At 52.4% G+C, this 19,661-nt stretch overlaps 1 long non-coding RNA gene and 1 pseudogene across 3 annotated transcripts; one reads left to right on the top strand and one right to left on the bottom strand.

The window, feature by feature from the left end:
- The first annotated feature begins 47 nt into the window (after window positions 1-47).
- On the top strand, window positions 48-19,205 carry LOC309653631. Of its 2 annotated transcripts, XR_014259301.1 has the most exons (3): window positions 56-445; window positions 810-941; window positions 17,736-19,205. It is a non-coding gene; the product is annotated as an uncharacterized lncRNA (long non-coding RNA). The 2 variants fall into 2 exon arrangements; XR_014259300.1 differs by lacking the exon at window positions 810-941 and having other exon boundaries at window positions 48-445.
- On the bottom strand, window positions 3,061-8,389 carry LOC309653628 (dipeptidase 2-like; annotated as a pseudogene). Its single transcript has 4 exons — window positions 6,777-8,389; window positions 6,406-6,475; window positions 6,110-6,285; window positions 3,061-4,990 (listed from the first exon to the last, which is right to left on the bottom strand). The product of its transcript is annotated as a dipeptidase 2-like (transcript).
- Window positions 19,206-19,661: the final 456 nt, after the last annotated feature.

Genomic DNA, 19,661 nt, shown 5'->3' with positions numbered 1-19,661 from the left:
ATTTTAGGAATCATGCCCTTGGCTTTCATTAAACATCCCTGAAACAGTCATGCAAAGTTCACTGCTGCATTTGCACGAGAACTACTGTTGCAGACACGACCTATACGCTTCTGGAAAAGACTTCCTGAGTGTTTTTGTGAAGCACAAGTCTGCAGGATATTAATAAAAATTTCATTATGGGAAAAGTTGAGTGAGTTTGGAAAAAAACCCAGGTGTCTTTCTTAAAGGTTATCTAAGAGGCTTTACTAACAAAAAGTACAGTGGGTCCTTAGACAGAGGATAAACTGCAAGATTTCCCATTTTGTCGACCCTTAGAATCCTGTTTTGGTGGTGCAGCTCTTGGGATCAGTGCTCTGAGCACCCAGCAGAAGAGGCTCTGAATGCTTCGGGCTCAGTTAGTCAAGCACCGTGAGCTGCAACAGGGAACATACAGACAGGAGGCCAGGTAAGCAAGCGACAGGGGAGCCTGCAGGGGGATGAGCAGCGAATGGTCAGCTGGCTCTTCCGTGCACAGCGATCCTGGGTGCCTGGGGTCCCAAGAGGCTTTGCAACGTCCTGGCTGCATCAGATACTAACTTTGCTATTCATGGAGTTAGGGGTCCTAGTCTCAAATATATCCCTCAGTGACCCTCCTGTACAACAACACACGGAGTTAAAATATTTTAAAAAATAATTCATTGTTAGGAAAAGGACACAGAGACATGTGCTGTGTTTACAGTTTCATGGGCGAGATGGGGAGGAATGCCACTCGCTCCGACAGCTCACTACCTAGGAAGACCACTGAGAGTCTCTCCCCTCCTCTCCCGCAGCTGGAGTCTCTCTCTTTCACTTCCTGACGTGTACACCCCGTCAACCCTCAAATTTCAGCCTCCGAAGCTCCGAGAAAGCCCCTTGGGGAATACTCTGCTCCTCCCTTTCACTGGGCAGAGCGACCAGCACAGGTGTGTGTGCAGACTGCCTGCCCTCCTATCCATGCAAGGTGCATTATTTAGAGGCTAATGATTTCATTGTAAAGTGGGAAGTGAAATATGTCTCGCTAAAGCTTCCAAAGTGAGGGAGGAAGGAGGGAGGAAGAGGGTAGGTCAATGGGTAAATATGACTGCCTCATGGTCTGGGTCCAGCCGTCTTCCTAAGGCTGTATCTTTAACTGGGAGGTACAGCAAGACGATCGATAGCACAAGCAACCTTAGGAGAACCACACCGGCCAGCCCGGATCAGCAGAGTCTGTGTGGTGAGATTTAAGGGGGTGCTTAGTTGGCCCTCCAGCTGTAAGTGTTTGCCGGATGACTTGTAACTTCACCACTGGAGCTAAATTCCTTTGACTCTTAGGGCTCTTTCTGCATTCAAGAGCCCTTGGAAATGAGAAATCCCTGAAATGGGTTGTCCCCTGCTGTCAGCTAACCCTGACGCTCAGGAGTAGAGTTGGGAGTAACGGGACGCCGTGTACCCGGGGTCCTTCCTGGGCGTGTGTAACTCTGAGGCTAAGACAGTGAGACTGGCAGTTTAAGAAGCACCTCCAGGACCATGTCACCTACTGGCAGGCGGAGTAAGGACCCTGCAAGGTGGACAGACATACCTCTTCTCTTATCATTTGAGGGTTTGAGAGAAGAGGCACCGGGAGTTTAGCCTGAGCCCTTCCCACAGGTCTAGAGGTGGGAAGAGAGAGGGATGGGCTTTGACCCTGGGCGGCTCCTCCCTCCAGGCCAAGACCCTGGAGGAGGTTTAGTTTGTATCTTCAGAGGGGATGGGGTGCCCAGGCAGGTGACTGAAGACTTTATCTCCGAAGGACCCAGCATTAGAGAGCTGAACAGCCCCAGACCCCGCAGGCCGGGAGAGCTTCTGGGCATCCTTCCGTGGGGTCCCATCACCTCCCTGCTGGAGGCAGACTGGGTACCAGGACCCTGCGGTGAAGCCGACTGGGGAGCAGCTTCCTCCAGCCTCTCCAAGCACAGACGTCAGCGGCGAGGCTCAGACTTGGTGGCTGTGCTCTGTCTCTGCACAGGCTTGTGTACGCGCAGCGGGGGACCCACGCAGGGGACCGGGGTGGGGAAGCACACAGGAGGAAAGTGCAGAGTGGCGGCAAGTGGCGGTGGTGATGCTGGGGCAGTGCGAGCGGACAGTGGCTCTCCTGGAGGCTCCACCCCTCGGCGGGCTGGCGTGGGACCTGGGAACGGACAGTCCACGTGGAGGGGCAGCTACTCAGGGCTGCCCTGCCGGGGGGGCGGGCGGTGCTGTCAGGCGGGGGCTGCCTTCAGGGTGGAGTTGTAGCAGAGAAGTGGGGTCACCCCTCTTGGAAGCTTTGAGAACGCGTATGAGGAGGGAGCTGCGAACGGAATCCGGAAAAAGTAAGGAGTGCCAGCTTGGTGGAGTTGGGTGCTGGCAGGACTCGCCTTGGAGTCGTGGGAGCGTTCCCAGGAACATCCAGGGGATCGCCACCGGGGCCCCAGTGGTCCCACAGGCCTCCTGAGGCTGGCTGTGCTGTGCTGAAGCCCATATCAAGGGCCCTGGGGATGGCAGCAGAGGCCAGCATGGTTGAGGGTCCCCCGCACCCACCTCCTCTCTGCAGGGACCACAGAACTGCACGCACCGTGGGTGTTCTTCACCTGCTCACAAAAGAGCCGGGTCATTGCACGCAGCAGGAAAGGCTTGACGGGGGGTGACGGGAGGAAGGGCAGGAGCAGAGATTTTCCATCTTGATGGTTTTGTTCAAGGCCAGCCCAGAAGCAGCTGACGTTGGCTTCATTTATCCAAAGGGCACGGCGAGTGACCCTCTACAACCCAGGGATCCTGAAATATTTAGAAGCTCTAATGTTTGGGTGGGAAGAGAACCTCTTTTGGATGAGAAGCTCAATTATTCAGGAAGGGAGAGCGCCCGTTGTCTGGGGCGTAGGGGGGGCACCTTCCTGCTGCGTTGGCGGGGTGCCGGGCGCGGGGCACCCTGCCTGGGACACTTGCCCTGCTCTGTGGGTGAGGCCTCTCCCACAGTGCTGGGCTCTGGGGGACTTTTCTCGTGGCCAAACTCTTCGGGAAAGTGACACAACGGCCTATTTCTTCCAACAGCACCTCTGATTCAGCCTAGGGTATGGTTCGAGGTTGCGTCTCTTGTAAACCCCCCTTCAGCTGCTGTCAAGGGCTGGCACCGGAGTTCTTGAATTTAGGCTGATGTGGGTCCTGCTAGAGCCTGCTGTCATCTGCACGTGTCAACAAATGTGTATGCAGGTGTGGACCAGCTGGATCTCTCTCCTTCTCTGGGAAGCGTGGTTTTCAGCAGCGTCAGGCTGGGAAGACAGACATTTCATGAACCCTGAAGTCCTGTGCAGGCAGTTGTCACACAGTGTTCCACCAGCGGCCCACGGCCGGCACAGAACACTGCAAAGCTCCATCTAGCACAAGTGACCACGGGGAACGGGTTGAGAATCCTGCTGCATTGTACACGTCTCCTAAGGGAAGAACATCAAGAAAGATGAGCTCGCCGCGGAATTGGCGAACTGTGTGGAAGGGGCGGGATCTGTAGAGCTCAGCAGCGGTGAGCTCCTGTCATGGCCTGGCCAGTTCGGGTCTCCCCCTGTCACTTATGAGGGTGCGGCGATGTTTTCCCAGATGTGGTCCCCGTGTACAAAACAAAGAATCGCTTTGCACAAAGCCAGAAGGGATACGTTGAAAGAATTATCAGAAGAGAATAATACATAGGAAATGTTTGTGCTCGCATGCAAGGAAACTTTGTGGGGTATCTGTGGCTGCCAAAGTGACATCTGGCAGGATTAACTGGATCACCAGAGCCAAACAATGAGGACCGGGAAGGCAGCAATAACTGTGAGGCCTGGGCCCATGTGGGGGCAAGATTTTGAGAATGACCACTTAGGTGACAAAATGGGATTCCCACGAACCGCAGCTCTGGTTAGTTTCTGGTCTGGAGCCAGATCCTCTCTCTGATGCAGACGTGGGAGGACGGAGCGGCAAGAGCTGCCCAGCTGCTCATCTGGGAACTCATCCTCCAAGGGACTCTGTCCCTCGTTCTCCTCCCGTACCTGGAGGCGGCAGTCAGCGGGCAGCACCTCTCACAGCACCCCCACGTACACCTGCTCAGACCACCTGCTCGGAGCTACTCGTTTGCCCAGCCCAGCATACCTGTTCCACCTGTCTGAAGACCCGCCGCACGTTTCCTCGAAGCACACCCCAGAGCTCTTCGTCACTCCAGCCACGCCTCAGCAACTCCTCTATCAGTACCGGCTATATGGACACGTCCTCCAGCCCCTGTGGGAACCTGTGTGGCCGCCAGCCAGCCAGCTATTGGGCCTCAGACCTGTTCCCTGGTCCTGAGTCAGAACCAAAGCCCTACGTGTCCAGGGTCCACTGAACCCCAGCCCTGGTCAGATATGGAAAATGGAGACTTGGAGAGAGTAAATGATTCACTCCTGCTCTTCATCCTTCAAAGGAAGGCCCCAAAAGCGCCTCGACTGTTCGTCAAAACTCATTGAATTGTACTGTTAAGATCTATGCCTTTCACTGAATGCAATTTTTGCCTCCATTTATAAAGAGAAGAAAAGCTTTTTAAGAACTGGGTTGACCCCCCCTGCATGCACAGACCCAGCTGCAGGCAGAGAAGATGGTCAGCCCAGCCCAGACCTTGCTAAGAGTCTGCTCAGAGGCCGTGGGTCTGCTGGCACTGGATGGGCGCAGATGCTGGGCAGATGAGCTCTGTGTGGTGTTTTAGACAAATATGATGACCTAGAGTAGGGCCAAACAGACAGGAGAGCCCAGGAAGCAGACCCTGGGAGAGGGGAGATACCAGTTGGGCCAGCACACCTGAGGCTATGGTCAAGGCCATGAGGACCACAGTGTGGTGGGCACGGTGGCTGTGAAAGCCCCACTGCTGCCCAGCCAGCCTGAGACAAGCCATGGGGAAGCACTCACCGGCCAGCCCCGTCATAATCTCCGCCAATCCCGATGAACTTGCATCCAGTGACTGCCCTGATGTGGTCGAAGTGATCTGAAGAATGGGAAGTCAGCAGTGTGGGGCTTCCAGGGCAGGGGTGGGGGTGATGACTGGCCTCTGTTGATTCCCCTTTTTGCAGCCTGTAGGCCAAACAGTCCAGTTCCTTCGTGGCCTGGCACCGAGAGTACCAACTAGAGGGCCCTGAGGTTTGATCTGAAGTGATCCCAGCTGGCTCTAGACTGGACTTCAGATTTGGAGTGGACCCCAGAGCCCCCTGTTTGGGCCATTTCCCACCCACGATTCACCCTGCCTCCCAGTCTCCTTGAGAACCTGTGGGGGCTCCTTTCCCCGGGTGTGGAGGATGAGAGAGGAACAAGAGTACAACTGATGAAGACCCCAGAGACCTAAGGAGCTGTCCAGTCCCTTGGCCAGAGGTAGGGGCAGTGCGCTTTAGGAGCCCCTGCAGAGGCACAGATGGGCAGCACCCGGGCTCTGTGTCTGACAGCCTCCCTGATACCCATCAGTACCGCAGTTTTGATTCCGTGGCTCCAGTTCCACATGGCACCAAGGTGCTGTGTACCGTCCATTATTGGGTTTTTGGGAGCTGTACCTATTGCCAACAGGTGGGTCAAACCACTGGGGCTCTTCTGAAGTCCTCCCCAAGTCTGGACCCAGCTTCAGCTCCAAATCAGAGTTTTCAGAGAGCCCAGGGTGAGGCTCACCTGCCACAGTAGGCACGTTGGCTAACGGGTTGCACTGCAGCACCCGCACGGACAAGGGCACCATCACGATGCCACCGTTCTTCTTCTGCAGGGGCGGACCGGTGGACAGTCAGCTTGGCCCCCAGCACAGCCACCTGCCTGTTCACTCTCTCGGCCCCTGTGAGGAAGGTGTTGAGGTCAGAGTCGTCTCCTCTCTGGGCTTGTGTGAATGCAGGAGCCGCAGCCCTGGTCTGGGTGGTGTCTTGGCCCTGGGTTTCCGGGTTTGGTGGAGCATCTTACCACCTAGACCCCCACCTAGGGCTCAAGAGTTCAGGGGCTGTGGACCGTGGGTTTTGGGGGCAGAAGATATTTAACCTGGGGTTTGAGGAAATTGAGGGAGAAGAGGCGCAGGTTCAAGGGCTCCCGGTTTGAACCTCTTGCTTTAGGTTTGAGGGCCAGGGCAGTCTCTCACCAGAAGCTGCAGGATATCATCAGGATCATTCCGAGTGTTCTTGCACACACCCCGGGCAGCTGAGTGGGAGAAGATGACAGGTGCCTGTGACACTTCTAGGGCTCGCCGTGCCACAGCATCGAGACATGGGACAAGTCCACCATCATGCCCAGGCGGTTCATTTCTGCCACCACCTTCTGCAGGGACAGGATGGGGAGAGGGCATCAGGGCTGCATTTACCTTGTGTGCATTTATCTGTAGGGAACAGGCGGGGCTGTACATTCATGTGGGGCAGGGTATGGAACCCGGGTCCTTACCTCGCCCAAGCCGGTCAGCCGACTGACATTGCTGTAGAAGGGGTGGATACCCTTTGCTGAGCTCTGTGCCCTGCAGGGTGGCCAGGAGGCAGTCTGACTGGTGGCCATGACTTGGCTACAAGAGCCTAGAAAGAGGTTCTGTCGAACCGTCTACACCTGCAACTCCCTGGTGCAAGAGGAGGGACCCAAACTGGGCTGTGCCTGGCAGTAGGAGGGCCCTTCTGGGGATTCAGTCTTGTTCTGCGAACCTCCATTCCCCTCCCCACCCCAGGTTCAGGGCCGGATCCCAGGGGTAAACTTGCTTTGGGCCCCAGCGTGATCTTGGGCAGATCCCTGCCTCACTGGGCCCTTACCATCTGCACTGCGCTCACCAGGGCGTGTTGCAGGTGTGGGTGAGTGTCACGTAGCGCACACCCAGCGCATAGAAGGTACGCAGGATGGAGAGGTTACTGTCCAGTGAGTGGCCGCCCTCCACACCAATGAGGCAAGCCAACTTCCGGGTATTGTTGAGAGCTGGGGGCAGGTAGGTCAAGATGATCATTTTCAGAGGCAGGGGTAGCTTACTGAAGTCCCTAGCACCTACCACCACCAGTCTGTTTACCTTTTTTTTTTTTTTTTTTGGTCGTGCCGCGCAGCATGAGGGCTCTTAGTTCCCCCACCGGGGATCAAACCCGAGCCCCCTGCAGTGGAAGCGTAGAGTCTTAACCTCTGGACTACCAGGCAAGTCCCCCGTCTACCTTTAAGTGAGGTCACAAGCTCCAGCTCAGAATAGGAGGCACACATGAGGCGGATGAGGTCAATTTGCTCCAGGGTGAGGCGCACAGCATCCCGTTCGTGGGTCTGGCATGGGACGTAGGCTGACCAGAACTGAGGGAAGGCCAGGGCTTGGTTTGGGCTTTGGAACTCCTTGGGCTTCTCATAGCCTCCTCAGCTGGCACAGCACTCACTGTGCCCAGAAGTCACATGGAATGCGTTGCTTTTTCTGTGGTACTTGGATGCCCGTCAGGTTGGCTCACTGTGACCCCTGTAGCCCCCAGCATCCATGGCATGGCACTTTCTAGGCCACTATGGTAACTTAGCTCCAGTGTGACTCACCTGTGGTCTCTGAGGCCCCCAAACTGCCCCACATTCCCCAGCAGCCATGGTGGCACCTTGTGTGTCCCTTTGGTACCTGGGCACCCACGAGACCGTCTTTCAGCCTGTCCAAGCTGGTCTGGCCATGGCTGAAATTGCACAGATTAACATCCTGGAGCCCATTGTGGGTAAAACTGCCTCAGGACCAGGGGCATGTCGTTGTGGCTGGAGGGAGGTCAAGGCAAATGGGTGGGCTCCTTAGGTCTTGGGATCAGGCAGGACACATTGCCTGGCCTGGGCCAGCCGGGGGGTCCCCCACCTCACACTGTCACACAGACTATACTAGGAGCAGCTGAGGCCTGGGCTGAGGGGTTCCCACCAGGGAGGGGATGACAGAGAAGGGGAGGGGCATCCATAGGTGATGGAGAGGCCATCCAGGGGTGGTGTGAGGGAGCCTCCCCGCTAGCTCTGCATGCTCCGGACCTCCTCCCCTGCCCAGGGCCAGGCTAGGCCCCCACCGGCCCCCACCAGCCCGCACACACTGCAGCCCCCCGTCCACAAGCGGGAAGTCCCGCCTCAGGGCCCGCGTGCGCTCCCGCGGACTCGGGGTGCTGGAGGTGCCCGGCGTGGTCTGGACGCGGGTTCCCGGCCGCAGCAGCAGACGCAGCAGCAGCAGCAGCAGACACAGCAGAGGCCGCTGGCTGAGAGCGCGGAGACCTTCGAGGCCCCCGGGCCGCAAGCTGCGCAGGGCCAGGCAGGTGGGCAGAGGCGGGTGTGAGAGGGGCGGGCGATGGGGTTGTGCCCGTCCACACAGGCCACCCAGCGGCGCGGCCTCGCGAGGGGGGCGGGGTGAGGGAGGGGATACAGAGTCACAGGGCCCTGCGAGCCGTGTGCGGAGAGCCGCGATCCGCGAAGCCCCGGGGCGGCACTGCCCTCCCGCCCCCTGCTCCGAGGCAGCTCCCGTGGGCTACGCTGGCCTCTGCTGAGAGCCCACTCGCCTCCCGTCGCGGCTTCCCTCCGCCCCTGCGCCTCTTCCCACTCCCACTGCTCCGAGGGGGCGCCCTAGGCTGCTCTCCCCCGCCTCTAACCTTCCTGGCCAAGCTGGGCCGCTTCTCTCAGAGGGCCACCTTCAGCCCGAGGCCTCCCGGGAGCACACCGCGTCCCCATCTGCCTGCAGCCGGCCCCGCCCACTCCGAGGGCTGCGTGCCAGTGTCTCTGCGGCCACAGGTGCTCTGGGCTCCCGGTTTCCTGGTACGCGGCCATGTGGGCTGGTGTGGGGGAAGAGAGAGTTTCTGGAAATGGGGGGGGGGGAACCTTGTGAGCTCTGGATTCAGGAAGGGGCCCTCTGCCCCCGACCTTCTCTCTCCACCTACTTGACTCCCCAACCTGCATGACCATTCTCTGGGGACTTCAACCAGCACCCGGGAACTCTCAGGAAACCTCCCCCCCCCCACTTCTGTCAGCCAGCCTCAGGAAAGAGCGCCCTCAGGAGCTGCTACACCTCCCCAGGGCCTGAAGAGAGGGACTTTTGGGATGTGAACTGAACACCTTCTGGGGAGAGTCAACGACCCTTTTCCTCAACAGAGCAGGAACCCAGTCAGTAGGCTATTTGAGTGGAAGGAAATGAAGTCATTTCCATGGCAGCAGAGCCCCCATCGCAGCAACCTTCCTCCCAGGGCTGCTGGCCGACCTTCTGGCCAGGATCCCTCCTACCTCAGCATGGAAGGCCTGGCCTCGTGAAGAAGTATAGGTTCTGAGGAAAGACCTGGCACCTGGGTTCTGCTGCTACACTTGCCTTATCTCGAGGCCCTTGTGGCTCTACCTTTCCCAGAAACCTCAAGGGCTAAGTGCCTGTGCTTGCTCAGAGGCCGCACGCCATTCCCCATTTCCAGCCTCAGGCCCTCCCCCTAGCTGCCTCCTCTGGGGACCCCCTCCCCCCAACACACACACACACACACAAAGAGGGGATGTGCCTTCTCACAGAAGCTCAACCACTGAGATGCTTTAGGGACTGTGCCCAAACTCCTTCATCCCCAGCCTCTCAAGTTTTTGCTCTGATCCCTGGCACCCCCTGGAGCTGTTCCACCTTTGGAACCTTTCCTGGGTAGCAGGAGTGCCTAGCACAGGGATAGTGACCTAAGTGTGAGCACTGGCGACCCTAGAAGTCTGTTACAGAAAAACATTGAGCAGTAAGGGACCCCCCTGGGGACAGAAAGGGCTGGGAATAAAGGAGCATGTGAACCTCGGGGCAGGGTGCGTGCTGCTTGACTCTCCATCCTGTGCTTGCTTCAGGGAGCAGGTCTTCCTGGGTCTCTCTATCCTGCCTCCTGAGACCCCAGGCAGGAGGCTCTTTGGGAAGCCACAGATTGCTGCTTTCAGTTTCAAAAAACCCAGCTCCCCCTGGTTTGTGGTGGTGGCCGCTGACAATGGCTCAGAGCAGGAGCCCATGTGGTAGAGTGCTAAGGCTTCTCTGCACCCTGTCTCTGCTCCTGCATTCTTCTCGGCTCGCAGAGTGCAGACTTTTCTGTCTTCAGCTGACAAAGGGGCCCCTGAGGATTGAGCAGAGGAACGTCACGTTTTCTTCCAGGCCAGCTTCAGCCCTGGGATGTTCAGGGCAGACTGTCATTTCAAACCTCAGTTTCTGAGGCTCCTTGCTTTTGGCCATTTAGTGTGGCAGGAGGCTCCTGGCTGAGGAAGGCTCAAACAGAACGACGCAGGTTGTGATCTGTGGCAGTGGGCAGTGGGGGGACGGGGTGGGTCACTGCAGGAAGAGGCATTCGCTGCCTTAGGCAGTTAAACCATTGCCCTCTCTTCAGAGTGCCTCAGCCAGCAAGATGCTGTGGGGTCTACCTCCTGGCACCATGCTCCAATCGCCGGATTTGGGGTCTGGGGCAACCCAGATCTTTGTGCGACCTTTCCGGAGAGTGCTTTCTCTTGGGAGCACGTCTGGGGACTGGCTTCTCTGCTTCCACCTTTGCTGGCGTGGCCAAAGGAACTGCTGCTGCAAAGAAAATCAGAACTGATCAGTCACTTCTGCTGTACAGTCTCCTGCCAGAATTTCCCTCTCTCATGTCTCTCCCAAGTTTCTGGCTGAAGACCTTTAATCGACTTGACATCCAAAACACAGCCTTGGCCCATCACCTCTATGAGTCCCTAGAGAAGGGACACTGGCTGCAAAAGCAATTCCTAGAGCCTACGGCTGCAGCACATGAGGAAGTCTCTTCACCGTTTCCAGGGAAAACAGTAGAACCCGAAAGTCATTGCAACCATGAGCCTCTCCATCTCTCCCTTCCACAACAGAGAAAACATTTCTTGCAGTCTGTCACTTCTGAGGCTTTAATGGAAATGTCTTTCAAGTTTTGGAAAAAAATAATCTAATATAAATTGGTGAAGAACCCCTCCCACCTTGGCAACCCCTCTTGGGCCCCATTTATACTGCCTGTTTCCACCACACTGAACTCTAGCCCTCTGATACTTTTATGTAGCTTAGAACAAGGCCAAATACTGAGGCAGAGTGATCAAGAGACTGAGAACCGCGTTCTGGGTACCAAGTCTAGGCTCACATCAACCCAGCCTCCTGGGACACCATCTCCTCAGCCCTCCAGTCTCATTAGCACTTCAACAGCCCTCTTGGTTCTTCCGGTCTTCCCATCAATATGGCACCACCCTCTCCCCTAGAAGTAAAAATCATTATAATCCTCCCTCTCTCCCCCATGAAAGGATGAGATAAAGGCTCAGCAGCAGCCCCCGTGAAACACATGGTCACCACTGTGAAGAGGTGTTACTAAGACGATTTGGTCCGACTCAGAGAAGGAAAGAGACACCTCTGCCCTTAGGCTGAGCAGGCCCACAGGAAGGAACCGCACTGGGGGCAGCCTTTGAGAGTGTGGCAATGCGAGAGAACCTTCTTTAGGAGGGGACTCCCTGTTGCCGACCTTGGGAAAGTAAGGATGGGACATTGGTTTACTGGGGCTGTTGCAGAGGGGATGTGCCCAGAGGTTGGGCCACCCTGCTTGAGAATCAAAGCACCTTCTAGTCCGAAGCTGCTTGAATGCTCCAATCGCCGGATTTTGGGTCTGGGGCAACCCAGGTCTTCGTCTGACTCTTCCGGAGCGTGCTTTCTCTTGGGAGCACGTCTGGGGACTGGCTTCTCTGCTTCCACCTTTGCTGGCGTGGCCAAAGGAACATCCCCGTAGGCCCTGTAGCCACCAACCAGGCAGTATGTCTCCCCATGCCAGCCCAACTGCGTTTCTCCACACCCTCGGTAGTGGACATGGTACTGACCAGGGGTCGGAGGAGAAACGGGAGCCACTGCTGCTGCAAAGAAAATCAGAACTGATCAGTCACTTCTGCTGTACACAGTCTCCTGCCAGAATTTCCCTCTCTCATGTCTCTCCCAGTTTCTGGCTGAAGACCTTTAATCGACTTGACATCCAAAACACAGCCTTGGCCCATCACCTCTATGAGTCCCTAGGGAAGGGACACTGGCTGCAAAAGCAATTCCTAGAGCCTACAGCTGCAGCACATGAGGAAGTCTCTTCACCGTTTCCAGGGAAAACAGTAGAACCCGAAAGTCATTGCAATCATGAGCCTCTCCATCTCTCCCTTCCACAACAGAGAAAACATTTCTTGCAGTCTGTCACTTCTGAGGCTTTAATGGAAATGTCTTTCAAGTTTTGGAAAAAAATAATCTAATATAAATTGGTGAAGAACCCCTCCCACCTTGGCAACCCCTCTTGGGCCCCATTTATACTGCCTGTTTCCACCACACTGAACTCTAGCCCTCTGATACTTTTATGTAGATTAGAACAAGGCGAAGTACTGAGGCAGAGTGATCAGGAGACTGAGAACCGCGTTCTGGGTACCAAGTCTAGGCTCACATCAACCCAGCCTCCTGGGACACCATCTCCTCAGCCCTCCAGTCTCATTAGCACTTCAACAGCCCTCTTGGTTCTTCCGGTCTTCCCATCAATATGGCACCACCCTCTCCCCTAGTACTCAGCAGCTCAGGATGGGATGTGTCTGAGGGCACCGATATAGATGTCTCCATGACAGCACAGAGGTGCCTGGGTTTGAAGGTGTGTTTCAAGAGTGGCCCTCTTCCTCAAACTGCTCCATTTACCATTTGCCAACAAAAATGCACTTGTCTTTTGCTAAGAGGCCAATCAGGAAAGGGTCTGAATGGAAGCATCCTGTAGCCCAAAGGGGAAGCTACATTTATAAAGATCAGGACCATCCTGCACACTTGTCCAGGGATGACCTTTCACTTGTCCTCAGCAGTGAGCACTGTGGGTCCCTGAAGGTGTCCCAGGTCACTGGTATTACTTACAGCTGGGAACGCGCTCAGGTATACGTAGTGGGCAAACCCCACAGGAACATGAGGCAGCCAGGTGAGGTTGTGTGGACACCATGCCTCCGGGCGGTCTCGGTGTACCTGCCGCACTGCCCACCCATGGAACAGAGCACAGGTCTGAGTTAACATAGACGATCCAGTCACACATTCTCTCGCAGACAACCAAAGAGATTGGTATCTGGTGGAGAACTGTCAGGGAAGTTTCTCTGAGGGCAGCACGTTGGCAGTTACGCTGCCATGGAAACTGTTAGAAGGCCGGTGAGGTCATCACTACCCAGTGAGGTCATGATAAGGAACGTGTGACTTGGGGGTCAGGCTTCAGGAGGAGGGGCAGTTTTGTGGAGGAGATCAGGGGGGAGGCAGAGATACTCTACCTGGCCCCTCACACCTGGGCCTCCCCACCCATGCCCTAGTCTAGCAGACACCCCACGTGGGGCGTGCCGGTGGGCTGGCACAGCCCCAGGGGCCCCAGGAGGGCAAGAGAGACCCACTTTCTGAGATTGCCAGTGACACACCCATAGTCCGGATATTATCCGTAACGATTACTAAGGTTGTATATCTCCCTCCACTTTTACTAAGAAAAGGAGTAATTGAAGACTCTAAGTAATTTTTACTGAGGTTTTTTTTTTTTTTCTTCAAAATACTAAATGTAAAGTCTGCAGGGCGTATATAGGTGTTCAACTTTTTTCCAGATTTTATGTTTTTGGTGTTTTGTAAAAAATTTTTATTTATTATTTATTTATTATGTTTATTTTTGGCTGTGTTGGGTCTTCGTTTCTGTGTGAGGGCTTTCTCCAGTTGTGGCGAGCGGGGGGCCACTCTTCATCGCGGTGCGCGGGCCTCTCACTATCGCGGCCTCTCTTGTTGCGGAGCAGAGGCTCCAGACGCTCAGGCTCAGTAGTTGTGGCTCACGGGCCCAGTTGCTCCGCGGCATGTGGGATCTTCCCAGACCAGGGCTCGAACCCGTGTCCCCTGCATTGGCAGGCAGATTCTCAACCACTGCGCCACCAGGGAAGCCCCTTTACTGAGGTTCTTAATACCTTCCTCACAAGGGTGGACAAAACTCTCAGCTTTTTGTATTAAGTGCAGATGTCTCTATTCTTGCCCATTTCAGAGTCCTCCTCACTCAAAATCTAGGTTTTGTCGATCTTTAGTACCCTGTCTCTCATCTTATCTCAGATTATTCTGCGGTAAGATGGTGCAAACTATGTATTTACTAACTGGAGAGAATTCAAGTCCCCGGAGCTGTTGTAGCTCAAAATTCTGTTTTTTGGGTTTTTTTTTTTTTCAAAATTCTGTTTTAAGTGGAGTCATTTTCTGTGCTTTCCTTTCATGCTGTCTGCAAAATGCCTGTTTCTGTCCTCCTTGAGATCCAGGTTTACAGCGCTCTCCTTTTTCTCATTCTGGGGTCTCTATGTTTGTGGCATCTCTGAGGGCCCATGTTCTGTTGAGGCTGAATTTGATACCTGGGGGGGGGGGGGGGGAAAGCAACTTCCAGATGGGTCAGCCTAGAAAAGGATCCCCCCATTGTGTAGAAATTTAAAAACAGGCAAAATACCTGTCCTATCAGACACTATGATTTGCCCCCTCTGTCTGACGCAGCCCAGAGCTTCGTCATTTAATTCACACCTATCTACTGTGAAGGCCCAGCCAACAAGATCATTTTGGAGCCCTGAGTGGGTGCCCAGAATGGATGGGAGGGCTGAGGTAACCAGAACTCTGCCTTTTTTATGGACAGGTGTTAGGGCATCTTCTTTTCAAAGTGACACATTCCCAACCCATCCAACTCAACGTAGAGGAAAAAAACCACTGTCACCAGCCAAAGGGAGAAAAACATGGGGCTGCAGAGGAAGAGGGATCTTGTGGGGACTCTTGTATTATTCATCCACGTGCAAGTATGAGCTCCAGATTTGATAAGACATGCAGTCTGATCAAAAGTCATGCAATTAATGATTTCTTTCAAAAATCAAAGAACTCTTTGATTCTTCATTTTAATGTAACTTTGACCTCTTTTCTTTCCATGTCATAAAAGAGGCCTTGACTAAGCTAAACATGCTCTCTCTCCGTGCCTGCAATGTATCAGAAAGCATCCTCAGTTACTTTCACAGGCAGTGGAGAACTCCTTAATTTTTCTCTGACGACAAGAGCTCCCTTTGAGCCTGGGCCAGAGGTGAGCAAGATTCTGATTCTGGAAAGATGTAGGAAAATGAAGTTCCTTTTGCCAGAGGTTCTGGGTGAGCATTGTTGATGTATGACTGTTAGCAGTCTTACCTTCCTTCCACCTATTCTTCCTTTTCTGCATGGTGGACTGTCCTTTAGTTTTGGGGGTACAGTATTGGGGAAAAAAGGAAGGGGAGGCTAGAGGTAAGTAGGCTAGTGGCGGGGATTTTGTGCACGAATATTTGAAGAAGGAAGTGTGGGAGCAAGTGCTGTGGTAAGACGGGAAAGGGAGAATTTAAAAAAAAAATCTGTGATCCATAAATCCCCTTCAAAGACTCTAAGCAAAGTACTTAAATTATTTTACAATTACTTTTTGGTTACTACTCTGCAGTATAAAAAACAATAAGTTCACTTTTTATCGTATCCCTATGTCATTAGCATCATTTTAAAGACGTGTCTTAACGGCTGTATCGTGTACCATCCTTTATTTAACCAGCTCCCTTTTTTGGACAGTTAATTCCGTTATTTTGTTGTTTATAAATATATATATATATATATATATATATATATATATATATATATATATATATATATATATGATGGATATTTTTGTTTGTAATTCTGATTATGTCATTTTGTCAGTCAGGATAACTGATGGTAGCTGTACTAACAAACAACCTAAAATCTCAGTGGCTTAGCAGGTGTTGACTGAAAAAAATGCACAACTAAAAGTTGAGAATCATCTTTTTTTTGGTGGACTTGCTGAGGACTTAAGCCCGGGAGGCAGTGTCAGATCGCTCTGAGAGATTGCACTGAAGAGGGAAGGGAGGAACCAGGACATATAGGAGTTTTGTAAAAAACAAAACAAAACAAAACATTAAACCCCAAAACAACCAGGTAGTCGGAAGATCAAAAGATTACTGTTAATTAAAGAAAAACCAGACATCTCAAGTTAATGAATTTAGCATTTTTCCATGTATGGGAAGAGGCAGGAGTCTGGGCTCATTGGAATCCTTCCTTTGATGTGCATTTGAACTATCTAGAGCCAGCATCCTGCTTTTCTCCATCCTGAATCCCCTCCGGGTGCACCATCGGGGATGGCTGCCATGGCTGATGATGGCTTGATGGCTGCAACACTCTGTTGACTGATAGGGCAGGCGACATTCTTCATCCATACAGGTTCAAGTTTTCTTTCTTGCTCGATTTACTGGTTAGGGTTGGAGTGGGAGACTCTGTTCTTTGCAGATGTGAGGGACTCAGGGTCCTTCAACATTGTGGCGTCACCTTCCTCGGGTCCTCAGAGCCCCGGCGCTGGAAGAAGGGAGCTTGGAGAAGGCACGCACGCTCTTGGCCTCTTCTGCCCAGAGAGGAGAGAGCCACTTCTGCGCATGGTCCACTGGTCAGGGCTGGTCCCAGGGCCTCACCCAGAGGCAAGGGGGCTGTCGAAGGGAATCTGGATGCAGCAAAGGGAAAGGGCCAATGGGTATTGATTAACAACTAGCCAAGGTCCTACCTACCTACCAATTCACTGTCAGATCTTTAGAATACAAAGGGTTACATTCCTGCAATCCTCCTCTAATTCGAGACAATTCTCCATTCATATTCTCTTTTGCTTAGAGCAACCTTGAGCTGGGTCTTCCCAGGCTCTTCTTTCTACCCCTACAGGCTGTGGTCTCTTCGGAAGATTTGGTGGGATGCAGGCAGCATCTGGGAGAAGGCGCCTGGGAACTCACTTGCCCGCGTTGCCCAGGACCCCAATTCCTTCCACCTCTCGGATGCTGCTTTCTTTTCCCAGGGACAGAGCCAAGCTGTAATTGACTCCTTGGGCATTTCAAAGTCCCTGATCCCAAGACTGAAGGGTGACTCCCTGCTGTTGTGAAAGGTTACCAAATTATCAGGACCTCTGCTTGGGAGGGACAGTGGGAAGAGGGGAGGTGGTGTCAGGGGAAAGGCACTGACATTTCAAACTCAACTGGCGACTCCAGCCCCCGGTAATGGCTTTAGTAACTTCCCAGCTGATCCCTGTGATTGAGCATCAGGACCATTGAATGCTAATTGAGTTGAAAAGCTTCCCCCTCATGTGCTAAAACTCTCAGGCAGTAAAAGGCTTCTGACCATGTCTGGAGTTGCGTGCTGGGGACAATGTGGTGGGTTGCCTCTGTCTACACGTAACTGCTGTTCGTCTTCCCGGCTTGACGGGGTAGGGTTGCTGTACATACACAGACTTTAAAATTATTTTTAAATTATTTTTTGAAACTGAAGAATGGTTGATTTACATTGTTGGTGGTTTCAGGTGTACAGCAAAGTGATTCAGTTATGCATACACACATACATACGTATACATACATACATATATATATTCTTTTCCAGATTCTTTTTCATTATCGTTTATTGCAAGATATTGAGTAATATTGAGCACAGTAATACTGTGCTCTACAGTAGGACCCTGTTGTTCATCTATTTTACATATATCATATATCTGTGTGTCTCTGTTAATTCCACACTCCTAATTTATCCCTCCCCTCACCCTTTCCCCTTCGGTAACCGAAATTTTGTTTTCTGTGTCTGTGGGTCTATTTCTCAAACGGGCTTTTTTTTTTTTTTTTTTAAGCAGATTGCACCTTGCTGTGGCTGGATCAATACTCTGGAGTAAGCTGTTTGCCCTCAAAACTGCTGGGGCCGCAGCCATGGAGCTGCAGGATCCCAACGGGGTCCTGACGTCCATCTGCTTTGTTTTTTTCAGGTGCGCTGAATCGACAGTCCTGAGTTTTGAAGTTTTCCTGGAGGGGACGTGAGGGGATTTCTCCAGGATCGATGGAACTCCTTTTGTGGTGCTTCAGTGCTTCCACCATGAAGCGCTCATTTCCCTATGCACGTCCCCCCGCCCCACCCCACCGTTTCCTTTACTCTCTCTCCTCCCACCCCCAATTCCCAGAAGAAGATCTAGGAATCAGGTCCAAACATAAGATCTTTGGAGAATCCTTGCGTGTGTTTTTTTAAAATTTTTATTGGAGTATAGTTGATTTACAATGTTGTGTTAGTTCCGGGTGTACAGCAAAGTGAAGCAGTTATACATATACATATAATCCACTCTTTTTTAGACTCTTTTCCCATACAGGTCATTACAGAGTACTGAGTAGAGTTCCCTGTGCTATACAATAGGTCCTGATTAGTAATCTAGTTTATAGGTAGTGTTGTGTATGTGTCAACCCCAATCTCCCAATTTATCCCGCTCCCCTCCCCACTTTCCCCCCCTGGTAACCATAAGTTTGTTTTCTACACCTGTGACTCTATTTCGAATCCTTGTGTTTTACTCTCGTCCTGAAACTAGATAAAGCCTAGTCATCAATCAACAGGTGAGGAAGTAGAGCCAGGCATTGGTTGAGTGTTGATGTTTCTGGTACAAGCTGACTCTCCGCTCATCATCCCACACCTTCATCAGCCGCCATCATGCTGTCTGTCACCTCCTCTTCTCTGAAGAAGGCCCGGGCCATCTTTTGAAAATACAAAGTCCAGCATTGAGACCCTCCCAACTGAGAGAGCAGGAAGGGCCAGGGCTGCTGAGGTGCTCCCTGAACCCCACTCAGGGGATCTGTGTTGTTCCCACCTGGGTGTATTGTGTGGACCCCTAAAATTCCTCCAGACCTCTGCCTCTGCGCTTCCAGATTGCCCCTGAAAGAAATGAACAATAATCATAATACCCACCACGTACTGACCGCTGGTCTCTTGAGGGCTGCCTTGCCATTGGACAACATTTGTTGAGCTCCTACTGTTTGCCAGACAGCGGGTACAGGCTTTATGTGTGTTTAGCCCTTCTGACAACACTGTGATTTAGGACCTGTTAATATGTCTCTTTTGCTGAAATGGCAACTGAGGTTCAGAGTGGTTAAATAACAAGGAAAAGTCCATGTTTTTACCCCCTACACTAATATATATGTATATTTGTGTATATATATTCTATATATGTATATTTAACATATATATGATGTTGACTGAAAAAAATGCACAACCTCAAAGTTGAGAAATATGTTTTATTGGGTGGGCAAAACTGAGGACTTAAGCCTGGGACACAGCCTCTCAGCTCTCTCTGAGGGACTGATCCAAAAAGGAGAGGGAGGAACCATCAACTATAGGAGTTTTTGCAACAAAGACCAGGTAATCGGAACATCGAAAGATTCCTGTTAATTAAAGAAAACCAGACATCTCGAGTTAATGAATTTTTAGTGTTTTTCTGTGTATGGGAAGATGCAAAAGTCTGGGCTCACTGAAGTCCTTCCTTTGATATGCACCTCAGCTATGTGGGCCAGTATCCTGTGCTTTCTCATCCTGAGTTCCCTCGGGGTGCACCATCAGGGGAGGCTGTGGCGGTTGACTGCTAGATGGTGGGCATCCTGTTTCCATCCTGAGTTTCCTCAGGGTTCACTCTTGGGGCGGCTATAACGTGATGGCTTGATGGCTGCAACATCCTTTGTTTACTGATATGGCAGGCAACATTTTTTCATTGACAATTATATATATACAATAGACACTGTTCGTGTTACATATATTATCTACTTTACGTGCTACGTGTTTTTTAGAATCTTTGCAAAAAACCTTGCAAGGTAGGTGTTATTCTTTACATTTTGTGAAAAAGAAATTAAAGCCTCTAACAGGCTGAGAAATTTGTCAT

This window comes from Balaenoptera physalus (genome assembly GCF_965194825.1).
Source record: "Balaenoptera physalus genome assembly, contig: HAP1_SCAFFOLD_717, whole genome shotgun sequence".
In the NCBI taxonomy this organism is placed as follows: domain Eukaryota; kingdom Metazoa; phylum Chordata; class Mammalia; order Artiodactyla; family Balaenopteridae; genus Balaenoptera; species Balaenoptera physalus.
Note: the sequence above shows the minus strand (reverse complement) of the source record. Positions and strands in the feature narration are given on the sequence as shown.